Source organism: Camponotus vicinus, unplaced genomic scaffold (genome assembly GCF_025532165.1).
Source record: "Camponotus vicinus isolate PSW18456_S1 unplaced genomic scaffold, iyCamVici1.0 SCAF_6, whole genome shotgun sequence".
In the NCBI taxonomy this organism is placed as follows: Eukaryota; Metazoa; Arthropoda; class Insecta; order Hymenoptera; family Formicidae; genus Camponotus; species Camponotus vicinus.
Window position 1 is genome coordinate 3,477,783 of NW_028141978.1, and position 27,735 is coordinate 3,505,517.

At 36.5% G+C, this 27,735-nt stretch overlaps 1 protein-coding gene and 1 long non-coding RNA gene across 3 annotated transcripts in view; one reads left to right on the top strand and one right to left on the bottom strand.

The window, feature by feature from the left end:
- The window catches only part of Dlp (glypican dally-like), a 126,529-nt gene that overhangs the window by 32,268 nt on the left and 66,526 nt on the right, over positions 1 to 27,735 (top strand). The window lies entirely within an intron of this gene.
- LOC145973164 (uncharacterized) lies at positions 1,696 to 4,675 on the bottom strand. 2 transcript variants are annotated; one of them, XR_014439380.1, is made up of 3 exons: positions 4,068 to 4,675; positions 3,275 to 3,615; positions 1,696 to 3,051 (listed from the first exon to the last, which is right to left on the bottom strand). It is a non-coding gene; the product is annotated as an uncharacterized LOC145973164 (long non-coding RNA). The 2 variants fall into 2 exon arrangements; XR_014439379.1 differs by having other exon boundaries at positions 4,072 to 4,674.

Here is a 27,735-nt window from a genome sequence, read left to right on the forward strand (position 1 = left end):
CGATGTGTCCGATAGCCTCGGGAAGTGGGGTTCTCGACGGTCATGGGATATCCTTCGAGGAAACACCATCGCGTCAAAATGTTTGCGAGAAATCCGATGCGAGAGAAGGCTAGGTATAGCTCTTAAATGCTCTTTCTTTCTGCAATTCAAACTTGTGTAAACGGATACGAGCAGATTATATTGTTCTAATTTGCATAACCTTATCATTAACCTTATCATTGCTGCTCCGTGATTTTTTTTTCTAAATTATAACACGATAATTATAGTACGCGAAAAAGCATATTTTATTAAATTAACATTTTTTTATTAAATTAAAATTTCATTAAATTTATCAAAAAATGAAAGAACAGATATTTTGATGACACACATTTAAAGAATAAAACTATTTGTTATTAATTATATGTTTTTACATATATATGTATAATTTTGTAAATATACATTTGTTTTATATAATTATAGATAATATGTACACATATACTCTTCAAATATGTTTATAAATCAAAATGAAAACCGAAGTAATAAAAACTGACACATGAGAAATGAGTAAATATTAAAGGATAGCGAATTGTGCTGAAGCGAGAATTTTGTCGAATTTCTATAATTGTAGCAACATGAATCTCCAATTTCGCATGTTATATATTTCATGAGGAATTTTAATGATATGGCGAAAAATATTTCGCAAATGACACTTTCCAAGATCAACAAATGTAATGGTAAAAATAACTTTAAAAACTTCGTGTATTCTATGCGATATTTCATTTGCTTATCTAATCTCGACAATTTGTCAAATTTCGAAATATGTCAGTGGAAAAATATGCTGTACGGTTTGCCATCCTGAAATTTATAAAAGAATCACACAATGCTTTTCTTTTAAATTAATTAAAATTGCATTGCTAAAAAAAAAAAAGAAAATGATATAAATTGATATGATAAATATGATACACCTCTATGTGTGGTAATACCTGCAATCTCGAAATACAACCGTAATATGGAGCAGATTTGACTTTTAATACAATATTCCAGACATATACATGATTTAAAAAATGGAGAGAAGCAGACAGATTTTAATCAATTGTTATTTTGATCGAAAGATTATCATTCTATATATCTGACAATCAAAATATCTCCAATTACAATCTTTTTTATAATATCGCGCATATCTTTTCTCATAATAATTTCGTAATAATGTGAAGGTTGACCCATTTTCATGTACATAAATAAAAATTCAGATTTTTATACTAACATCAGGATATAAATTAAAGAGCCGGTGCGATAACGAGCTGTTATCTTAATAGTAACGCGATCGCCATTAACGCTGCGCAATTCATTTTGATTAGCCCGGAAAAGACAAGCCAATACATACTCGAGTGATAATTAGTGCGGGGGCGGCGATTCGGCTATTTCGTAGGTGAGAAAATGTCTCGTTTCGCGGTGACGACGACGCATTGCGTTCGCGGAAGCTTAGGTCGATGCGTGCGTCACAACCTAATTAAAGCGCGTCGAATTCCGCTTGTAATTAAAGCTTAATCTGATACCGAACCGAGATAAAGACGGGAGGGCCGCTTCGCATCGTTATCGCCAAAACAACTGTAATTATCAAAACCAGTAGATCGGGAAGTGTCTTTTTTCCTTTGAAAATTATTCATCAGCGCATATAATCCTTTATATGTATATATATATATATATGTGTGTGTGTGTGTGTGTGTGTGTGTGTGTGTATATATATATATATAACAAGATATAGTGTGCGAAATTGGAGACTCATGTTACTAAAATTATATAAACTCGACAAAATTCCTCACTTCAGCAAAATTCGCTATCCTTTAATTACTTTAATATCTACAACTCATTTCTCACGTGTGACTTTTTACTTTGGTTGTCATTTTGATTTATAAACACATATTTGAAGAGTATCTATACAGGATGATGTAGAGTAATCGTATCAGGCATTTATTTTGAAAAATACTAATTTTCGAAAAATGTTATATATAAAAATATATTTATATCGCAAGTTTTTTTTGTAAAATTAGATTTTTCACAAAATAACGCAGTTTTTTTTATAAAGCGTTTATAGAATTTATGAAATATCTGTATAGGAGATTTGTGTATGTGTGTGTGAAATAGATTTTTTGTGAAAAAGTTGATTTTTTCTGTGACATGTAGTAAATATACATTTGTTTTATATAATCCTAACTGTAGGTAATATGCACAAATATAATATATATACATATATATATACTCTTGAAATATAAATCAAAAATAATAAAAAGTAATAAAAACTGACACATGAGAAATGAGTTGTAGGTGTTAAAGGATAGCGAATGGTTGAAGTGAGAATTTTGTCGAGTTTATATAATTTTGTAGTAACATGAATCTCCAATTTGGTATGTTATACATCTCGTTAAGAATTTTAATGGTATAGCGAAAAATATTTCATGAATGGTACTTTTTAATCTCACTTTAATGATAATTTGAATTTATTCTAAGAAAAAAACTCGCAAAAATATCTTTGCAATACATGTGACTCTAGATCTTTTTTTTGAGTAATATGTAATTTTTTCAAGTGATATATAACACGTTATAAAGATTAAAAAAATTGAGGTATTAAAAATGCTTCCCTAAATCTCAAACAGGGATTATCATTAAATATCGCGACTATTTACACTTTTATGCAGGCACTTTTGACCGATCATGTGCCATGCGCTTTTTTTTCGGTGCCTCACGGCAACTCTGAATGTCTTATTCGTGCAAGATGGAGAGAACAATGGCCGAGTCTTATGTAAATTCGCTATCTTAGTCCTCCTTCTTGCCCCTCGTCGATTTTATAATTTTAGAGCAATTTTCGGCCATTGTTGTATCCGCGAAGTTTCTTGCTGCTTTTCCGTTCTTCGTCTTCTTCGTCCTTCTTGTCATATTTGCATCCCGCCTGTTCTATCTCTGATTTTACCTGTCAACGCCCTTTCATCATTTTTAGATAGTCTTTACCTATGAGAATGAGCATTTGCATCATTCCTATCTTCGGAAGATCTCATAATCTTCGATCATTCTTAACTGTGTAAAAAGCATCCGCAATTTTTTATCATTGTAAAATAATTTTTCTGTAAATAATTTTGTTAAATTTCGATCTTTAAAAGCTAATTTAGTAAGAGAGCAAGTTAGACAAAAGAAAAAAAATATTAGTTTAAGTTGATTTTTATTAAAAATGAGAAATTTTATAGACTTGATCATACAAGGTAAAGTGTCTAATAAATTATAAGAATTTGACTTATCATACTTGACTGAATGTGCTCGATGTCTTCGACTAAAATTTATGTCAGCGTACGTAGGTGAATATCCACTTCAGAATCGAATACACGTCAGATTCAGATTTATGTAGTCGCACTTACAATTAGTTCTAAACGCAGATGTCCTAATGTAGGTGGAGAATGCGGGTCTTCTCACCTCTCGCGTATAATTACATGCAGTGGCCGAAGAATGCAGTCGCATTATCGCATGACGCGACATGGGAGGAGGCTTTTGTGAAATTGAGGAATTCAAAACCCGGGACTCATTTCTCTTTCCCTCGACGGGCCCGTGACGGAAGTGCTGTTTGTTTTTCATTGAACGCCCCGCGACCTAAAATGACAATGAAACTAATGAATGGACTTCCTCCGACGCCAGCAATTAATGTAATTCTACCGTACTGAATAGCTATTTAAATTGATCCAGGAGATAGGCGAGAGAGAAAGAGAGAGAGAGGCAGCCTTGTGTTAGTGAAATTAATTCACGCCGCGATATATTTGCACGCGAAAGGGAACAGCGACTGCACATGTACGCGCTATAATAATCGCTAATTGGATCAGTAAGGCGTGTCGCGTTTTGACAAGCACCATGTCATTAAAGAGGTCCGACGCGACTACTTTTTTAAGGCTAATAAACCGCTTATTTCGATTTAATTAGGTGAAAAGGATGCAAAAAGTATTTTTGCTATAAAATAAATCATGTGTGCTTTATACATATATAAATAAATTTTATATCGTATCGCATTCTCTTCATTTTTCCTTCATTTATATTGAGGCAATATTTACGTGCCGCTTTCCTTCGTTAATCAGCTGGAAAGATGAGTAACAGATTGTTTCACCAGCTCTTTTCCGCACGGAATTCAATTTACTTCGCAAGATACCTCATTTAAATACCAGAAGTATTAAATACTGCAAGTGTTAAAGTTATTCTCTCGTTTGTAGCTTTTTCTGAAAGAGATTTTCCTCCGCTTAATGATTCATTCCGTGCTCTTATTATGATTGAGATTCATTCACGTCGCGGTAAACGACGAGAGCTTATCCCTTTTCACAAGGATCCTCTTTCTTTCCTCCTGTTTTTCTGCTTCCTTTTTAAATTTGTAGACATCTTGACAGATCGCGTCAGTTCCTTTTTCCTGCTTAAAATTATGACTCTCGGCCAACTTGAAGAAAAATATTCTTATAATTTACAGACTGTAAAGAGAAATTTTATTTTAAATTTTTAATTTTCATCGAAACATTGTATCCATAATTTCGCTCTTATTACTCCGGAATTTTCTTCAATTATATAATTATATATAATCAGAATCAATAATTTCCGATATCGAATATCGAATCGGCGCTCGATTCTCGGATGGCAGGAGTGACGGAAAATTCACGTCACGCCGCATCGCTTCATTATTTTCCGCGCCAAAAGCCGTCGACTGTATCGGCGACAAGACTCGCTCGTGATGATAAAAAAAAAAGAGAGAGAGAGAGTTGGAAAATCCGACAGTCTGATCCGATTCGGAATTTCTTCCGGCCGACGCACACGACGCATTTTCCCCGGGCTGCTGGACGCGCATTCGTTTAGCGCTCGAATCGTTCTCAATTAGCCCGTATGTGTGCACCTCTCATATGTACGTCGCGCGTGCACGCAACCGTCATGCGAGTCGCAATCTGCGTGGAAATTGCAGAGAGAGAGAGAGAGTTTGCGTAATATTCGTTAAAAGAAAAAAAGAAATCGACAGAGATTCGCTTGCATATTGCGTACGTCACATGCTAATTCGTTTGTTACGTTTGGAGATTGGTATCGCGTCCACCTGACAAACTCTCGCTCTGTTTGCGTCCCGAGAGAGGCATTACGTTATTTTGAAAACGATCTTTTTCGTTGTTCGCGAGAGGTGAACAACGCGTCGCAATTTTATTATCTTCCTATAGTTTACGAACATTTACATGATAATCGATTTTATTCTAAAGAAACGTCAAATTCTTTTTCTTTTAGCAATTTATTTTACAAGTCACTGTCAATAAATTTAAAGTATAATTATGGAGAAGCTGAGAGATAAAAAAATAATCATGATGAAATAGGCACGAAGATTTTATAATTTGCAGGAGATATTGAGCAATGTATTAATTAATTGCGTTAATCACATATGCATGTTTTTCTACGAGATATAAATTCGATTTGTTCTCATGTTCTCGTGGAATGTTGATTTTTCCTGCATCATTTTGCGCTCTTACACATAAATCCATCTTCGTCTGGTGCATAATGTGCCGGAATAAACACGCAAGAGAACAGTTTATACTCGAAGCGTATCGTATGTATCACGCGTGGCATCTTAATTAACAGGTGGTAGCAATAGCAGTTGATTTTTCTATCTCCTTTTCGCAATTGCACGATCGTTTCTTTTGTTTCTCAAATATATGAAATCAACAAAAAATGAGAGACAAGTTTATCTGCAACAATGATTATTTAATGCAAAGTATCAAGATATCAATCGTAAATAAAAAGGAGTGAGGGAGATTCAGAAAAAAATCACCATCTATTTACGCGATTCGATCAAGTGTTAATTGTGTCAATTTTTATAATTGCTTTACAAAATTCTATAGACTTATATTGCGGCACCGTTTATTGAAACCTTTCTCGAAGTCGCATGTTAGATGATTATACGTTGCATTCGTTGCGATAGTAAAATCACCGATCAACTAATGACATTTACAAGCGGCGTTAGAAAAATTCTCACACTCGTTTCTTGTTGTATCAACAAGAAAATCTATCGATAATCGACATCGATTTCCATATTATCAAACAGTGTGAAAACACGTTCGCCGCGAGGCGATCTTTAATTGAATCTTATGGAAACCTGTTTAGTTCGCAAGAAGGAATGCAACTTGCGAAAATTCATGTGCATTTCTAGTTGCCTATCGTGGAAAATACTTTAATTTGATATCTCCGAACTGTAATTTTCATCGTTTGTGCATTTTTCACGCTGATTAAATGCACTATTAGTACCGTTCTCGCGTGCTTATTATTTTTTACGTGTAATCTGACTATTTTGTATGGTGTATCGCGTGCACAACGATAACGATCGTTAATAGCGAACGCGCCGCGTGAAAAAGAAATCTGATATAAATGTAATTTCTGCAAATTGCGTCGAGACAGAAAGGGAGACAGAGAAGGAGAGGGTTCGCCCTCTCTCTCTTCCCTTCTCTCGCGCCTCGACGCTTAACACCGTGATTTATTTGAACGCGGAATGCAAATTCCGGCGCTAATCTCGCCGCTGAATGGAAGCTATAAAAACAATGCATCGAGAGCAAAAATTCTTGTTGAAACGAAGCACAGTATAAAACCTTGCCCTCGGTGCTCCAGCTCGTGTAACAAGAAGCGCACTAAACCAGAGCCTAAATATACATTCGCGACAAATAAGGCAATGAACTCTTATCGTTTATGATAAAGATAAATAACTCTTGGAAATTTTTTTGAAGCGATAATATTTTTATTCGGATTTCGTAAAGAATCTGTTAACGAAAAATAAGCATGTACGCGATAAAAATGAAGAAATTATCTTAATTTAAATCAGTCACAAAATTAAATAATAATATTTAATTAAATTTAATAATATTTAATAATAATGCTTAATTAAATTTAATTAAATAATAATTATAATCTAAATTTTGTTTGGATTAAAATTATTGTTTTGTGATTGATTCAAATTAAGAAAATTATAATTAATTTAAATATACTTAATTATAATTCAATTATATTTAAATTAATTAATTTAAATATAATTAATTTTATAAATAATTTTATAAATAAATTTTCTTCTTTATTCAAAAAAGAATTGTCATTTAAATTAATTATATTTAAATTAATTAATTTAAATCCTTTATATTATTTTATATTATATTATTTTAATCCTTTATATAAGGTTTATGATGATCGATAGCGACATCGTCTCAGCATTTAATGACGAAAAAGTGCTTTATTATAACCTTTATTGCAGCCGTCTTTTATCGTCATAAATCTAGTTGTATTTACAAATGTCTATGGCCCTCTTTAGTCGCACCGACAGAAGATGTTTGTTCTTCGCACGTATATATCTTATTGTTAGATACCTGCTTATCATAGAGATATCTACTTATCTTGCCGTGTAAAAACTGTGGCCACCTATAATCGCGGTTCTTGTTGAATAGTTTTATGGAGAATCGCTTCTCGACGGAGATTCGTGTCTGTCGGCTTCCGAGTGAAAATTAAAGGTTAAAGTTATACGGAGTTATACGAGTTTACAACTTGATAAGAGCCTCTGTCAATATTTTCCGAACTTATCTTTCGCAAACTCCCTCTTTGTAACAAACATATAATTATCTAAATTCAAATGCTTGAAAATTTGAAGATTGAATCGCATGCAACAAATGGATAGTTTCATCTCAAAATCATCTGGGCTCAGAAGAAGTTAATCTCCTGAAATCTTCTTTCTTCCTATAAAGTTCTCGAGCTCGGAAAATTCCTCTCTCTTGCGTTAATCGCCCGTCATATCACCAGTGCGGCTGTTATTAAGATGTTAATCGCGACTTGGCTTGATCATTTTACTAGCAAGATTCTTGTACTCTAAAGCTTTAATTCAGACAAAGAGAGAAGGAGAGAGAAGGAAAGAAAGAGACATCATGACACGAGTAGTAGGTGGACGTATGCGAAATAAGGAGAGAGGAGGTGTGCGAGGCGTGGGTGCGTAATTTACGTGCGTTCGTTAACGCCAGGAGCACTTCATTCCGCGGTGCGTTTATGGCGGCTTGAAGTAGCCGCGCAACGACGGAGAGAAAAGATAGGAGCGGAGATAGAAGGAGGAAGAGAGAGAGAGAGAGAAGACGCCTGCAGCCTTTTCACGAGACAGGGCTCAAATATTTGAGAGAGAGAGCGAATTTACGCGCCGCGGTTGCTCCGCTTTTAACTCGCCGCGGAACGCTGGGAGCTCTAATTACACCCGACCTCCCGAAATTCACTGGTATTAAAGTACCGTTGTTCCACCTGCGCCCGAGAAGGAGGAAGCACCGCCACGTGGCCAGGTAATTAAGGCCACGCCGCGGGGTCTTAACGCGCTCGCGATAAGAAATTCCGAGTGTCTGTCGCCGGAAGTCTGTCGAGCGATTTTTAATATTTTTAATAATAATGCAAATATGATGATTTTCCGGATGGAAAAAAGAGAGATACAATTTTGTATATTAATTTTATTTTTCGCGATAATCAGTTTCCATAATTTGGCGAGCGAGTGTACGTCAAATTAAGAGGAAACGCGCCGGTCCTCTCGGTCGCGATTCCACCCTTATGATTATCACCCCTGCGGAAATGTTGGCGTATTTTGTACACGCGCGCGGAAAACTAATTAGCGTCGCCGAATTAATTCGACGCTTTCGCGGAAATGAAAGCGTGCCTTGGCGCTAATAGAAATTTTCGCGCGGATGAAATTGTCGCAAACGAGCGAACTTTGCGACTCGCGGCCGCGGAAAGTCGGTCGGAGTAAACGCTTTGAATAGGGAATCGTATCGCGATGAGGCGGCTTCGAGGCCTCCCTTGGCGCACGCAACGACCGTAATGCAGTTTGCGATACAACTAGAATGGTAACTCCCTCGGTATTCCCGACGAGAGCTAGCTACAGGCACGCGAGAGCGGAAGCGGCTCTGACAGCCCGGGTATGTCGGATACGAGATGAGATAGAGAAGCGTGTTCGCCCGTAATTCTTGCCAATCGCTCGTAGCGATTGCGAGTGTTTATCGTTCGCTCATCGAGAGGCTTTAATTTTATACGATTGCGAGCGCTCGCTCGACTGTGACCGGCAAAATCCGCGTGTTTATTACCTACCATGGCTCTCGCCGTAAGCCAACTTTAGTCGGAGTGAAATATGGATGTGAACTCGCGACCCCGCGAGTTACGTTCTTTTATTTTGCGGAAATATTTCAATGTCGACAAACTTTCAATTTATACGATATTCGGTTATCACGCGACTCACTTAACTTCCTAGATAATTTATTAAAGGGCAATTCGCTTAACTTTCTACGTAATTTATTATAGAATAATATGCATAGGGAGACGATTTGATTGGCGAATCTGCCTTAGATTAGACTCTTTATCGCTTTATTACGTTCGGCTAAATTGAAAACAATTCGAACGATGATGCGACGAAAGGCCAGCGTTCGCGAGAGCTCAGGGAGGAGCGAGAGACTTGGCTTAAGTGTGTGGTATATACATTGTGTCGGCGAAGTTGGAGAGGCGCCGTTTTGCACGCTTTAACAACCGCGTAACAAGTCCCGCGTCCAAGTTCGCCAACTAATTCACTCCATAGTCTTCTTCTCGCTTCGCGAGTCGCTCGTGCCGGGAAGCTGCGCGAGATATATCGACACTCTTCTGCTTCCCGACAACGTTAAATACGCTTTTTGTGCGGCGAGAGGAAAGAAGAGAGTTCTTGTTCTCCGTCCGTATTATAAATTATCCCGCCTACACATCGGCGTTGACAGATCGGTAGGTGGGAGATTATCGATTATTTTGGTGTCAAGTCCGTGGCATTTATAAACAATTGCACATAGAATAGCATAGACTATTTAATAGTGATCACGTGTTCAATAATCAATTATATCATTCTCGCGGTAAATTCAGAATCAAATTAGGTCGATGCGAATAATTAATAGTACATTTTAAATCTGAAATTCTACTTGTTGAGATAACTTTACGATAATGGATTTTATATATGTAAGAAAGGGCTTTAATAATGAAGATTCGAAGATTTATATAGAGATGTATAAATGTTTGAGGAATATATAATTCAGTGAAATAATTCATGAATCTGTGATTTCTATTGAGGATTCATTTATTAGCGCGCGACTGCAAATCTACTCTCTAAAAGTGAATCAGTGAAAATATCACTAATTTAAACAGTAAAATAAGATTTCACTGAGAATCAGTGAGTATTTTACTGATCTTCAGTGGAAACGTTTACTTTTTTGTTATTTTATCTTATATCTCACTGATTATGGTCAGTTAAAATAAAATTCACTGTAAAACCAGTAAATTTTACTGTAAAACCAGTAATCACTAGTTCGTTCGTTTACCGCTACGATCGCTATCTCTCTCGTATTTAATTTTAGTCATAAGAATTATATAAAGTTTGCAAAAAGAGCGACATTTAAAATTAGAAGTATTACTTCGATTTAATTTCTGATACAATCTCAATAGAGAGGCTTCAGATATTAAATCGATCTTTATAAGTCGGACAAATAAATATCTGGCGACTTAATGAAAATTATTCGTTCGTTATCTATTTAAAATAACAAGTTCAATATGCATGTAATATATATAAATAAAATAAAATTTTTAATATAATAAATATTTAGTAAATATAAATAAAATTTTTAAGTTTCTATGAAACAGATAGAGAGATGAATTATAGTTTAATATTACTGACAATAACGAAAGAAATATTACTAATATTGAGAAATATTACTGATTGAAACAGTCAAAATTATTAACTGATTCTTTCAATAAAATATCACTGATTTACAGTGCTGTACTTATAACTGTTGTAATAAGTGACTATTTACTGTTTTTCAGTGATAATACACTGATTCACTTTTAGAGAGTATAGTGAACGAGAGTGACATAACAACAGCATTCGCATTTTCTTTTAATAAGAGCAAATAACGTTCATATCATTTCGACGTCGCGATGAATCATCTCTCGGCGCTTCCCAATGGTTATCGTTTTGTATTCGCGATATCGAACGTGAATGCATCTTGAACTAATTATACGAGATCAATGGTTCGCTGTTCGACATCATACGTGATAACGGATCGCGTAAGCGTATCGCGCAAAGGCCGCAACGTCCAGGGTATCGTCAGAATATGTCGGCTCCCTCATGAAGGATATCTCGCCGCCTCATAACGTCACGTATGACACATCTCTCGAGCCCCTGGTTGCACATATTATTGCGAATGTATCGACGTGCGCCAGAAAGCAGTCCTGTATAGCGCAAGAGAGAGATATTTGTACGTGTATGAATATATATTTTTTATTATGTATATATTTTATATATTTTTTTTCCAATAATGCTTTTTATTTCTCTAATTTATATATATATATAATTTATATATATATATATATATATAATTTATATATATATATATATATATATATATATATATATATATATATATATATAATACATATTCCATTGAATTCAATATATATATTAAATCGTTTAAATAAATTGAAAAAAAAATTAGAGTAAATTAAATGAATTAATATATGCATTTTCTACGGAATACACATATATAAATTAGAGACAGGAAGCATATTAAAATGAAAAAGGATTAAAATGTATTTTTTCAACGAAATTTAAAATTGCAGAGCAAGTATTTCAATATGTGCAAATTTTTCAAATATTTAAGATTTATCGTGTCATTTATTAGGATAAAAGTAGCTTATAAAAAATAAAAAAAACATGATACTCCGTGCTGTCGTCGTACATACGCAATTACGTACATGAATATGTATAACGAGTCGTTGGACATCTGTCTCCGAGTCCCCTCGAGATCCTCGCGGAATCACATAATCGGAGGATTCGTCAGAATCTCGATGGAGAACCGCAGGCGGGAGCAGTTTCCTGAGAAGGGATACACTAGCTAGGAATTAATCAGAATTCCAATGTAAATAATATGAGAAAGAAAGTCGAATGAAGGGAGATGTATGCGGTGTGTCTCGGATGACTAATGCTCCGAAAAATCTCTCGGTCTTCCCTTGCATTCGTTTTGTCTTCTCTCTTTCTCGTTCTTTCTCTTCCTTCCATGTTCGACGCACAAGGAACCATCGACTGACGAAAGAACCGTCAGAATTTTCAGGAGAGATCAAAGGGAAGAGGAAGAGGTGCATCTCTTGTCCTTCCACGAAGGGACTCGGATGGACTTCCGTTACATTTTAGGATATCCCTTTGTACGTTGATCGATACGAATTCGAAATATCATCGTCATAAAAGTGTCCGGCTTTTGTGCTAATGTTATTCTTCTCTACTCGCTTTCATAGATACATATTTCGAAGTATTTAAAGTTGTAAAAGTACATTTTTCGTAGTGCGTTTGAAACACAATGTAATTCGAGACGGCTGGCCCGAATGACTAATATCCTAAGAAACTTTTCGTGTTTCTCTTCTCCCTTCTGTTCTCCCTTCGCCTCAAATGCGAGAGTAAGAGTGCAACGGCCGCGGATGCCAAAAGAAGGAAAAAGTGGCCGACGCAATGCATGACAAAGAGCAAGAAAGAGAGAAGGAAAAAGCTGTAAAAAGGGTGAAAAGGGAAAATTCTATAGAAAAAAAGAATTTTCTATGGCATACATTTAAAGAATATTTACTTGTTAGTTTCGGATTTGATGGAAACGGTACGTTTAACGTTGAGAGGAGAATTAGAAAGTTTTTTCTTCAAGAGACAAAACGACGAAAAGTCAAGAGCGGAATACCCGAAGTACGCTATTTGAATGTTCCGAAATGTCTGTTTAATTAAAAGTAATAAAACACAAGTAACGAATGAGAGAAACGGATCCTCGGCGCAGGTCGCATTCCGAAAATGTTTGCGCCTCTCCTTTTCCATCCATCTCTCGCTCACCGTCTCTTCTTCTCACCATCTTCGTGAGCGTGAGAGCGAAAGAGTAGCGGCCGAATGCTCGGCGATGCATTTAGGAACAAGGAGGACAGGATACGCGTGTGACGAAAGTCCGGAGCTTTTGCCGCGGGGGGGAGAGAGAGAGAAAGAGGGAGAGGTGGATGCTGAGAGCGAACAGCTGAGAGAGGACGAGCATGTCGGCCTCGTGTTTCGCGCACGCGAGGATGAAGGCGAAGAGAGGGTCGCGAGGGTAAGAGCGAGAAGGAAAGAGGAGGAAAGAGAGAGAACGATGGCCGAGGCCCTCTTTTGCTCTCTTTTAATCCCGCGGCATTCCTTTGCTCGCTCCAACCTGCCTGCTCGCCGCCAGTTTAACCTGCAGCCCAACACACTATTATGTCTGACCTAAGGCGCTCCCACATTTAACTATACGCTCGATCCGATATCGTGCACATATATATATATATATCTGTAGATATGTGTGTGTGTGTGTGTGGTCGACCGATGTGGCTGCCGACAATGACTTCGAGTCAATGGGTCCACCGTCTTTGCTCTGCTCGGAATCGTCTCTCTGGCCTTTCCGTCTCTCTTACACTTGTCGTCACCATCGAAGGATCTTTCGATAGTTTTATGAATTGACTCAGCGCTTCTGGAATATAAATTTTTATACATTTTATAATTGTTTTGCACATCAGATAACAAAAGATCCTTTACGATTTTATCAGAGAAGGATTATATATTTTGATTATTATTCGAAATTATTTTAAAATGCAGTTTTGTATTTTATCTTATTTGCATAATGGGAATTATATGTATCTTGATGGGATATGAATCTTATTTTTTTATAAAATATAGTTAAACCCGTTGAATCTCTTGATCTGATAAAAGAGTGAGTAAAAGTACTTCAACAAGTCGTGTATATAACGGGTTTTCGGTACGCGCTCTTTACTCACGATTGGACGTTTCCCTTTAACATTTTCGGTTCGTCTGCTCGAGTGTCCTTAATTTTACAAGTGCAGTTGCAGCAACAGGCTGGTGCGATACACCAAAGGAAGGAATTCGTGTTTGCACGTGTGCGAAGCTTATTCAGGTTCAATCGAAACGCAAACAAGTTTATTTAAATCTAGGACGCTTAGGACGCAGCGAAATTAATAGAGATTCTAATCTACTACCAATACGCATCATTAATTGATCCTCTTGTCTCTTTTCCATTTATCAAAAATATTCTCCTTTCTCATGAAAAAATTATCAAGATGGAGAATGAATTAAAAGTGTGAAGCTCTATCTGATATTTGCAAAAAATCTGAATAAAATACAAACATGTACAAATCGCGAGAACTTGTTTCTGCCGATCGATCAATCGATCGATCGACGACTCGAGAGAATTCTCCAAGGAGATTAATCTAATCGCATCGTCGACGGTCCACGCTACGCGCGTGTAACAGACGTTGCTTAGGCGCGTAATCGTTCTCCTGAATAGCCTACTAATTGCATAATCTGCACGCGCAGCGTGACCGTGCGGTGCGATTAGCAGCGCAACAGAGTTTGCCTGGGTTTGCTAACCATCTCGGGTTCGGGTTCTCACAAAGAGAAAGAGAAAGAGAGAGAGAGAAGGAGGGAGCGATTAAGTCCGACGTGGTGGTGCAAGGAGACTTATATACGCGCCTTTGTCCGCGCAATAAGAAGAAACAGAAAGAGAGAGAGAGGGGGGGAGAAAGGGGGGAAAGCCGTGCCTAAATCGAAACTATAGGAACAGGCGGATCCCGAGTGTGTACACGGCCGGCGGGGACCGGACGTAGGTGTGCGTTAAATGAAAGGGATGAAGGAAGAGGAGCGTTCGAGGAGAGGAATGTGGTCAATGCATAAACTATACCACCGGTTGGTTGGGCATTCCTTCGGTCCAAGGGTGCCTATAGTTTGCGAATCGCCCCGTGCGTGCATTAACTCGTGTAATGTGTACGTACGTTAAGGTGCGTGCGCGCGTTCGTTCGTACGCACATCAAGAGCCTGCGCGGCGTTATTGTACACACATACCTGCGGCAACCTCGGAATACCTGTTCGCGACCGGCTACATGAGCGCAGGACTGTGACGCGATTCTTCGATGGCCGATCGTTGCTGATTGCTTTATCGCTGTTATTGAAAATACGCTGAAGCTAAGGAATGAAATTAAATCGTAAGAATGATTAATAATTGAATACTTGGGGAAAGTATGCAGGAAAAACTTTCCGCCATTTTGACAGGCGAGCGAATAAGACATTGGCCTCTACCTCTTCACGGTATTAAATCCAAGATTCGAAGATAAAGTCTTTGAAAAGACTAGACATTACGGAGTTTTATAGAATAATTTTCACAAAATTTTGATTGCAATTTTGATAGAAATATTTTTGAACGAATATTTTAAATAATTTCAATAATACGTTATATATCGAAGTAAACTAAGGATATTTGCAAAGTACAACGCGCTTATGTATCTGCGCGTGCAATAACGGCGATTGCATTCGTCATACACCATTGTACGTCGTTGTTGCGTGTGTACGCATATGTGTGCGTATGCACAGAATCGCGCGTATTCTCACGTGCGTTTCGCCAACCATTAATGCGAGGAATCAATTAGCTTCGCTTTGCCTTCGCAGTCTGGCTCGCTCGCAAAAAAATCTCTCGTCGGCATCTCTCGCGGAATATCCGCGTACGCTGGCATACTTAAGAGAAGCGGTACGTTAAACGTGCGTTCTAAAATATCGATCTTCGACTTTCAAAGCGGCATGCATTTCCACCAATTTTATATCTTGTGGAAAAGACATATGTATTTATTAGTACACTCTGAGAAAAAAAATTGATTAAATAGTTTAATTATTATTTTTTTAATTGAAGTATTTAAGTTAGATAGATGTTAATATGTTGTATTTAATTTAAATACTCAAATGTTTAATTAAAAAAATAATAATAGTTAAAAATATTTAATCAAGCTTACAATTTTTTTTCTCAATGTATAATAAAATTATGTATCTATTATATATGTAAATTATATGTAAAATTTTCTTATAAGATTAAGTTTTAATTTTTTCCAAAGTGAGAAATGCATGTTTCAAAAAAACCTTTTTTTTTTAAAGGATTTTTCTTGCAATTTTGGAGCAATATTCTTTGCGAAGTGACTTATTTTAAGAAGAAAAAATTAAAGCGAAAGAAGATTAAATAACTTTTTGTGCAAACGCGGTCATCGCAGGTCATCCTTATTATATTCGAATTTTCCAAAAGCGATTTCTGAAAGAGCGACGTGCCAGACTCGAGCACAATCGACATTCTTTTCATTCATCATCGACGCAATTAACGTCAATGTCGTAGCGTGTACGCATGAGCGAACATTGCTGTGCGTGAATCGTTTACACGATGCGTTTTGGCGTCTCACTGTGGCGATAATGAATACAGGATGAGAGCGAGAAAGAGAGAAAAAGAGAGAGAGAGGGAAGAGCGAATAATTGAATATATACGGTGGACGGTGCGCCGGTTTATATCGGCGAGATCGAGCGCCTCGAATTACTCGGCAATTTTCTCGCACACGCATGTTCCGTGCGTTTTTTTTTAATGGCGATCGCCTTTTGTGACTTGCGGTTCTCTCAGTACACGCTTCGTACACGTTATTGGCGCCGACGTTGAGCAAACACGAGCGACCGACCGACGTCAGGACGTAATGAGAACGTTTTTAGGGCCCCGTCGAAAAGTCTAGGACGAGATGAGAGAGTAAAACAATTTCACGCATCGGCCTCCATCATGCAAATTACGAAGGAGTAAAACAAATACTCGAATCTTGTTTTACTTACGGAAAATGCAAATTACACCTGTGCACAATTTATAATCTAAATCTTAAGTAAATAAATAAATAATTCTATCTATTAACATTATCTATTAACACATAATTCTATCTACATAATTATATCTATTAACACAATTTATAATCTAAATCTTAAGTAAATAAATAAATAATTCTATCTATTAAATAAATAAATAAATAAATAATTTTGATCTATTAAATATTTACATAAAAAAAAATAGGTCATGATACTTTATATTGTAAGAGCTAAAATTTAATATTAAATTTTGGCTCAAATAATTAAAAATTAAAACAAAAATGGCCCTCATGTGCCATTTTTGTTTTAATAGCTAAAACTTATTTGCGAAATTTGATTTTATATATATTAAAATAGTTTTATATACATAAAGTTGTTGTATAGTTAGATTTAGAAATTTATTCTGGCAGGAATATATAAGAATTTAACAAATCTGAACGTTTCAAAAATATCAGCTGCATCTAAAATAATCAGCACAAATATAAATAATTTCTAATTATATATCAAATGCGTCACGAATTTAAAAATGGATTTTAAAAAAAGAAAATTCTTTCATTTTTCAAAACAAAAATATAACTGTTAATGTGATTTTTTAGATAGAGAATATAATATATATATATATATATATATATATATATATATTTTTTTTTTTTACTTTATTCTAATCTGGAAACTTTAATTAAAAAGTTCAAAAGGTCTCCAAATTAAGGCTGATTCGTGTGTGGCAACTGTCTTCGCGCAAAGTTGTATCGAGAAATCTGCTCTATTCGCGAGATCATAATTAATCGACGTATCGGGTGTGCGAAAGTTTCGTGCGAGAAACTTGGATAGCTCGCAAAAGAGCGACTCCACGTCGGGCGGAAGAAAGTTTCGAGCCGTTTGTCGCGTCGCTCTTTTTCGAGCGGACAAGAGGCCACTCCAGCATGTCACGATACGAGAGATTCGCGCTCTTAACCCCCTCGAACGATCAACGACAGGGCGGATTCGACGGGAGAGACGGCGATCCTCGTCGAGAAGAGGCGCGGTCAGTCTTTGCCGGGCAAAATATCCGCGGGAATGAAAAGAGACGACGAGAGGAGATCGGCTCTCTTGTACATCGGCCTCTCTTCCCTTTCTCGCTCTCGTTTCTCGTACCTTCCGCCCCCGCCTTCGTCATCCTTTCGCACACGAACCTGGTATTAGACTCGTCTGCGCTTTAATTACTCTCCTCGAACCTTCTTCCTCTCTCGCGACTCTCAAGATTAACGGCGGCCTTCCGATTGTAACTGCTACGTGGGATGAGGGATGAGAGGTAGCCGCGGGCTATCTCGCTCGTCCTTTCCGAAGATTCTTGTAATCCCCGAGCATCGGTTCTCTATCAATTCGTCTCAGAAGGGACACGGACGTTGTCCAAGTTTTTCGCAGGGAATCGCACGAGTATCGGATTTATTTATTCTAGAGATCGTACAACTCTTGTACTATAATTTTCTACTTGTATAAATTCAGATTGATGATAATTTAATTAATAGTAATCTAAAATTAATTTAGTTCAACTGTATATAACCTAGGTTTTTTTTATATATAATTATTAAAAATCTCATAGCATTAATATTAATGATTAATGATGATTTAATTAATAATAATCTAAAATAAATTTAATTAATAATAATCTAAAAAATAAATTTAATTAATAATAATCCAACCATATTATTGTATTCTTATTCTATGTAATTGTTAAAAATTTCACAGCGTTAATAACGAAATATTCTGTACTTTTTCGATGCGCAGTCTTCCAATTCGCAGGATTTTTCGGGATCTTTTACCCTCGCCGGATCGTTTCCGCGATTGTCGTGAAACGAGAAAATGGTGTTCGCGGTAACAGTAATAAACTGGTCTCGACTATCTTCATCTCGTTGCCGTCGTCGTCGTCGTGTTGCACGTCGCTTTCGCTTCTTTTTTACAACCCCGACACTCTCGGAAAAACTCTTGGCAAAAGTTAGCTCCCTCGGATTATGAACACGCCGAGTTCGTAATTCGCACGACTTTGTAATCGCGCTTAAATTTTCACTCGGGGAAATTTCGCGTCGATTGCGTTATAAAAATTTGCGAGCGCCGCGTAAAAGAGTAACGTTTACACTCGATCAAAATCGATGATTTCAATAAGCGATTCTTTTTATGCTACATTTTTTGGAGGAATCGGATCGAAATGAGTAAATAGAATATCACAAAATATTCCTTATGAATGAATAGAATATTCCTTACACATGACAGATTTGCACACAATGATAGAGTCGTAAGTAAAATACAAATAAAATAAAAATTTGCATAAAAGAGGGAAACTAAAAATGTCTTAAAAATATCTTATTGCCTTTTGGCAAAGTTTCAACCGAAATTTTTTACTTCGAACGAGAAGCCTTTCCCTTATATGTATAACAGGACTTTTAATTGCAGGGGAATTAATTACTGTAAGCAAGTATCATACTCGTTAACCGTTCATCGTAATGGATCTGTGCGATACACATACACACCTTTGCTTTGGCGTATATTGATTCGAAGCATGTCGTACATGGTTACTAATTAACAGTCATCAGGGTACACCAACGAGGGGAGACTACATCTGTATCGATCATCGCGTCGCGTCGTGTCGTCCTTGATGTTGATTAATCGCCGACACAATTGAAAAATTGAAAATTACAGAATTAAATAGGAGAAAAAAATATCACATTTCAAATCATAAAATATTTATTAAAATATATACATCACAAATTTCTAAATCTTTATAAAAATATTTGTTTTGATATCATAAGCATATCAAATTAAAAGCATCTTATGAATATCTTCAAGATTTATCCTTGGCATCGCGTTTTTAATTTTCGATATTAAATCGGTCTTTTTATTTGCTCGCGTCAAATATGAGGAATATTAAATTTACATCTAAAACAGCTTTGCTCGCGTCGAGTTTATTCAAATATGATATATAAATATATAGCTATGAAATTCCTGTTGCGGATGTTAAACTTTGTCAAACTCCGTCGGTCGCGGATCAGAGATCAGCGGATAGTGGTCGGTCCGTTTCGATGTGCGTAATTAAATCTCGTGTACGTGTGCACGTGTGTATGGACGATGTGCGGCAGTTATGATTATACGTGCTTGCATAAGCGTCGATTTTAACAGACGCTGAAGTGGCGCTTCGCGGTAACGTAAGCGCGCAGAATAAACATGATTCAACGAGGTTAACGGCTGGCTCTCGTATTCGTATCCTCCTCTCGACTCCGGCTCTTGCTTGACCAAACTTGAGACAAAGACGGGGATGCAACGCGAACAAAAGGAATCCGGGACAAAGGGAAATTAATTCGCGTCTCATGGCCTGGCAAAATTCGTGGACCGCCGTCGCGTTAAATATGCTAATCTCTATCTAGGAATTTTCAAATGGCTTTAATAACGATATAATCAAGCGCTTCTCAAAGGTTCATTAATTTCACACACGATGACGACAAACTCTTGATTGATTTAGACTTTTATAATTTCCCTGGTACAAATTATAAGATGAAAATTTAAAAAAATTACTCTTAATTAATTAGGAGTTATCGCCAAGAGTTTTGAAAGTTATGAGTCGACGATCGAGATTTGGCAAGAATTTTAAGATTGCAGTTTTGAATTATGGAGGATTTACGTGCGTATTTTTGCGAGGCTCGCGATTTATTGCGTTCGCGAGGAGAGACGCCACTTTCAGGTCGCATCGAGCGTTTCTAAAGGGGGCTGTGTACACGTGATCGCACACGTATTCCGGCTTTAGTCACGGACTGACGGTTGACCGCGTCACCATCTAACCGAGAACTCATGTGTCCCTTTGTTTTGACTGATCGCCACCAGACCGTGGCCCCCGCTGCTGCCCCTTTTCGCTCTCGGTCAAGCGATTCCCCGTGGTTTTCTGCGTGATTTCCCGCCGCGGTCGTTTTATTACCATCTCCTCCTTCGTCAGGAATCCGACGACGACACCCTAGACGTCTATTTGTCAGTGCTATTGACCTCGATCGATCATGCAGATAGAGTTGACGAGGCGATTTTTTTCTCACAATTACGTGTTGCGAGCGTGATTACTTTATTAGGCGATGTAAAATTTTTCCGACGTATTTGATTGTGTCAGAGACAAAAAAAATTTCGCGAGAATAAAATAGAAGTAGACAGAAAATGCGTTACCTCCCTCTGATATTCAATTATTTTCGATAGAATAACGTGATTGTGCGTTTTCAACCATGTGAACGCCACATCTGGCAACTCATAACCATTACATGGCTATCAAAACGTTTAAAGAACGGACGAGAGTGAATGGCACTCGGCGCATCTGGATAAAACATCCCCTGTCTCGCCGATAACCTAATAACGAATATCGCATTGAAAAATGGTCTCTCTCTCTCTTTTCCCTCTCTTCTCTTTTTCCTCTCTCTCTCTCTCTCTCTCTCTCTCTCTCTCTCTCTCTCTCTCTCTCTCTCTCTCTCTCTCTGCGCTCTCGTCGAAATCAATTCCGCGCGCATCAAACTTTATCGAATTTTCCGCAAAACTTTTCGCTGCCGCGGAACAAGAATATGTTACGGTGCTTTGCAAATGTAAATCGAGAGAAAATTTTATGAGAGAAAATATTTTTTTTATGAAAGAAAAATTTGCGAAGTTTATGGGACGAGTTGATGATAGATCGTGATTTTTTTTAAGCGGGTTGTTTCTGTAATCTTTTGCCAGTTTTTTTTACCAGTGATTAGTTTTAGTTTTGTTGAGATAAATTTGACTCGAGTGATTTACGAAGCGTTGTTGTTAAACGGTGAATAAATTTAATTCGTAAATGATTCGTAGAATTGAATTTTTTTTTATAAACCATGAATGAGATGAAAGTTGCATATTATTTTAGATAATGTATGATAAAATTATAAAATGATAAAATCAAAACAAATTTGAGATGAAGGCAGAATACTTGATATCGATTGATATTGATTCTTAAAACATTACCTTATTTCGCTCTTTTATCAACTCGCTCTAGCGTGCAGCATTTTTTAATCCAGAGCGGAGATATTAATGGAGTTAACGAGATTATCCGCGGATGAGAACGAAAGAGCATGGGAAGAGAGAAAAAAAGCGCAGAGATGTGAGAGGCTGTTAAACGAGAGGGTGGACTCGAGGTGACACGAATGGCGCATTTTTCTCGTGACGATGAGAATTAATGACTGATACACGTGTGCAATACATGTGCGGCTCGAACGGCCTTTCACTACGTAAGCTCATTTTATTTCCTCCCCATTCTCACCGTGATATTTGCACCGCAATTTCTTGCTGATTGTTTACTCTTTATTGCACTTTGATACTTTCAGCAAGCGTGATTACATATTAAAATGTTTATAGTACCAGTCACGTTTGGGAACGATACGAAATACCGGTCGATTGCACAAAGTTAATGTTTTCGCGAGAATATCCGAGGGTCTTTAACCCCTTCGCACAATGAGTTTTTACCTTGATTTATCATTTATCTCAAGTATAAATTTGACACGACAGTAAATAATAGATGTAGAAAAAAAGGAAGATGGATGCGGATAAATTTGGATAAAAATCTTGCTTGTCGATACTTAGGAAAAATCTATTACATAAATATCTGTATAAAAGTATAAATTTTAAAATACATATGTGGTGGAAAAATGTATAGTATATTGAAAGAGAATTGAAAAATTAATATGTACAATTGATATGTGACAAAAGTCTTCGCAAATATCTCTTTTCTCTTTTTTATGGATTTGCGAAGAAGCTCGTTTCGAAGATTAAAATAACTGAGCAATTGCTACTTTATTCCTGGAACCGACGTAATAGAAACAATGTTGTTTATATTACATGAATGTTATGAGGCGAAAGACAAGGAGATGCACACTCAAAGAAGGAAGGGATTTTGCAGTCTTTTTAGATCTTCAGAAAAGTTACCAATCAAAAAATATTGAAAAATTTTTATATGTGAATATTAAATTTAGATTTCCTGCTCTTTTTAAAGCAGATAAAATAACTACATACATAAGATATGAAAAATAAATAATAAATATAAATATTTTAAAATAAATATTTTAATAAATATTTTAATAAAGTTCAAAATATAGTAGATAAGCAGAATATGATGTAATAATAATCTATTGCAATATTTAATACAGTATGCATATTTCACTGTCAGAATATTTTATATAGCTATGTTTCAAATTAAGTGTTACCTCGAAAATACTACCTGCATTAATAGTATTCCAATTCGATCATGTCATTGAATCCATTTCGAGAACGTCCAATGCACTATTGAATTATCATATGTCAAATTTAGAAAATAACTCATATATTAAACATTCTGATAATGACATTTGTTTAATTGCATGTCATAAAAATAAAGAATATCAAGATATCTCTCTTAAAAATACTTTGAAAAGTTGTCAATCTTTGATTTCTGACAATTAAAAAAATCTTCCAAAAATAATAAAATTTTATAATGGATATCTCAGATATTTCACAGTATTACATATTTCCTGTAGATAATCGTATTTCCAAAATATTGTAATATGCATGTAGATTAAATAGATAGATTTAAATAGATTTTGTTCTACATGTATAATTTTGAATTCATTAAATGATAGTTCAGAATAAATCATGAAGCAAATTGGTAAAATCTTCGGTTACAGAACATGTCATTCAACTCGTGTCGCGACTTATTCCAGCGGCTCCAAATTTATATCCACGAGACATAATTAAATTATATCACTTTAAATTATTCGTTACTCTAATTTACGAACGAATGTATTAATAATTGTCATATGTATGTCGATACGTAATTTTAATCTGAGAAATCGATCGCTTGCGGTATTATAATTAGTATTATGTAATTAATCCTGCAAATTTATTCATTCGAAATTTTAATCCGCTATTTTCATTCATATTTATTATATCATCGTTTCGTATCATCTCATTGAGAAATAAATATAATATATTCACTTCTTCTAATCATTCTATAATTAAACTGAAATATTTTCTGTGATGATTAGATAATAATTGACTCGTTTTAGCGATGAAACATTTGATCTAGTTCGAATTAAGATCATCGCGCCGCTTATGATCCTATCATTAAGAACGATCGCGTCAAATCTCTCAGCATTCATCCAAGGATCCCCATCTCCTCTCGCTATCCTTTCGCAATCTCCACGCCCACCTAAATTCGCGCTTTGCATGCGTTCACGAGTATCCTTCCTCGTATCCTATTATCCCGTCTCTCCCTCCTTCGGCGTCCGAGAGCGCCCGGAAGATAGGACGAAGAGTTCACTTCCGCCGAATTTATATTTCTATCGCGTCCGCGTTATCCTTACTCGATCTCTCCCCGGATTCTCTGCTCGTCCTTTTCTTCGCTCCGCAGAATTGGTTGAAGGGCTTCGGCGCGATTGTCGGAGCTTTAAAATATCTTCGCCAGGGCTAACAAAACTTAACGAAGATGGAAAACGTTGATTAAATTAAATTTTCCAATCTTTTTAATATAAAATTAAATGAATAATACTAATGGTAAAGAGCATATTTTACAATTTTTTCCGCGAAATAAGAAACCAATTTAGTTAGAAAGCCTGTTAAGGATTGCCTTTCGGATTCGGAGACGGTGGCGAGGCAGGAAACGAAAACTCTCCGAGGGGGATGGGAAACGGGTTGAAGCAAGAGAGAGGGGGGGACAGAGAAACGTAGAGTGCGGTTTAGGGCAAACTGAAAACCGATAAACCCGCGATGTCTAGACGAGCCGCGTTTATTTATGTAACAATGTCGGGTGCCCGCCGACGAGGCAACCGCGGCTACAACCGCCGACGCTCTCTTATCGGCCAACTTTTCACGAGGAGTTTTGCGTTTCCTCTCTATGCCGACTGGGCTTTTGTGTTGCGGCGAACGTCACTGCCTCCAGGAAAATCCCGGCGATGCGAGACACGACGTCGTCGCTTGACGTCGTCGCTTGACGTCGTTTCCAAGGGAGGGACTGTATATTTGAAGTTGCACGAAGTATAGATTTAGACTCGGACGAGATTCTGTTACTGTTAATTAAACTCGAATTGCCATTTAAATAATGTTATTATTATCGAAGAATCGATTTAATTCTAATAAATGTGTGTGTAATTCGATAATATAATTATTATTAATTATAATTATATCAAAAGAAGAAATTATGATTGTATTATAAACATACGTTTTGTGATTTAATATGTATTTTTAATTGATTTTCAGATTGTTATACTATTTTTATCGTACTATGCATTATTTAAAATTATCAATTTTATATACAATTTTATATAATTTTGTGCATATATATTTTTTTAATTATATTAATTGAGATCCATATTTAATTTTGTAAAATAAACTTGCATATTTAATGCTAATAATATATTTAAATATATATTTCTATTCCAAGAACACTCATTAATATTCTATTAATTAATAATTATATTTCTCTTACTATAAACTTTTAATAATTTCTGCAAGGTACATCTTCATCCATGTCAAATTTTCGAATTCGATTTCAAATAACACTGTACAAGGTAATATTTTTGCAAAGCGAAATCCAACTGGAATCGAAATAACAGACTACTGTCACTCGTGTGCAATCATCGCGGCGTTAAAAGCGCGTATTTTCCGACGTCGATTCTCCTTTAATTACATCGATGTCAAGAACTGGGTGAGTGACACATGAATGTCAAAGGGAGGAATAATTAGTGTGCGTTAACAACCCTTGAACTACCGCGATCGCGCGGTCTTCGTTCGCGCGACCGGAGATATTTGCCTTTGTGCATCGCACGTATATGAGCACAAATTGCAAAATACGAGCGGCTTTGCCGCGGGTGCGACCGATTATCGGAGGGAAAGACCTTCATTGAGGCTGTCTGTGCGCGATCTCTCTCTCTCTCTCTCTCTCTCTCTCTCTCTCTTTCTCTCTCTTATTCCCCATGGTTAATACGACTCGCGGGCGCAGATTGCGCGACGCGAAATGTCTCGCGAATTTTCTCACCGCGAAATTGCGGGAACGGAGCGTTCGATGATGTGGATAAAACCTCCCTCCCCCCCGTGATGAAGAAAAACCCCCCGTCGCGCGCGCTCGTACTAACGTTTCTTTGAATATCATCGAACGGGAGACGATCGGGAGAGCGTAATTTCACCGTCTGAAATTCCGTCGCGATTTACACGCGCGGTTTGTGGGTGTGTGGGCTCGTTATTTCTCGAACATGTCTAAAGACCCGTGAATTTACTCGAAGCGTGTTCAATTTAATGCTCTCTCTCTTGCGCCGAGCACGTGCTCCGATGACAAAGTTTTCTATGGCCGTTTTATATGACCGACGAGTCTTTGAAAATATAGCGGTAAAAACGAGTTCGGATTCAGTCCGTCGAATATTTAAATATATGTGTCTTTCTCCTCGATCACATTCGCGCTTCGAGTACAAATGTTATATTTATATTCGGATCGAATGTAGACTTTTTGGAGCTGACGTTAAATTTGCAGCTTTCGTATCGTTCATTTTTTTATCATGAAAAATATTATAATAATAATTAAATAAAAATATTATAATAATATTTAAATAAAATATTATAAAATATTATAAATAAAATATTATAATAATATTTAAATAAAAATATTAAATATTATATCGCAAGAACGTAACGCGATTTATTGGCTCAGCATTGTAGCTGATTTCTGTGATTATCGTCTTTCAATTCACGTTCATCGTTCTACGTGTGCCTTACCCGAGTCATTATTACGCTCGACAGATCGCGACGAAAGAATCGCACCGTTCCGTTACGAGAAATGGCTTTCGGCGAAATGGATTTCATCGCGTCCCGCTCATTTGAAGCGGCAAAATATGGAAACGGCCTTGGAAATTTTTATTAAAAGTGTAAACTGCTGTGAATTTATGAATGAAATAGTTGACGTTCTCGCGTGTCATTCTTCTCGTTCTTGCCTGTTTCGCTTCTGTGATTGATTAATTCCTTGTGATGTTACTTGATTGCCAAGATGGTGATGACGTTCAGTGAATATTAAAGAGAGCAATCATCGAGAGGAGATTTAATAACGATTGAAAGGGGCCAGAGTCGTGTATTATTTTCAAAGCTTTAGAGTAAATTTTATTTGTGATTGGAAAATTAAGCACTATTTATTTGTTTATTAATGCGCAGGATAAATAGACGATTGTAAATAATTACATAAAGATATAAATCTCTCTATTATAATAATTATTTATTTATTTAGGTAAATTAAAATTTGCATTAAATAATGCATAGCATTTTTCGTTGGTAATTATTTAATAATTTATTAATTAAGGAATATTTGCGAGAATATGGATTGCAAAGATAATCCCATTATTAGTGCGATCATTGAGTGGGTCTGTGTGTTACGCGGGTTGCCAAATACATAAACTTTACAATTCCATATAAATCTCATTGAGTGGTACGGGAGAGAAATTAACGCGATTTACTCGAATAACTAATTAAATAATAAACATGCAATATTGAAGCATTTACATTTTATGGATTTGTATAACTATTCGGCGATAAATGAATTAATTCACTTGTAGTACATTCGATAAGGGGGTTAATTAATTGCATCGTTTTTTATAATTTTTTTTTCTATACTGCAAATTAATTTGTTTAAATATACATACAATTAATTCTTTAGACCAATTTAATTTCGATCCGGTTTTAAATCTTTATTCGACTCCATTTCCATGATTAATATTTTTTCGTGTGATCTCGCGGAATCGCCGCATTCCTTCGGTTTACACGGTACGCTTAAAGCTCAATGGCACGCACGCACGCACGCACATACGCACACGCACACGCACACATTCTCTCATAAAATGTCACCCCGACCGGTTAATCGAAGTCGAGGAAGAAATAATGCATCGGCGCGATGCAGCTGCGCGCAGTTGCATCGAAATCTCGCCAACGTAAGGATTCGAGGCAGGGGCCCCCGCAGTCGCCGCCGCAGTCGG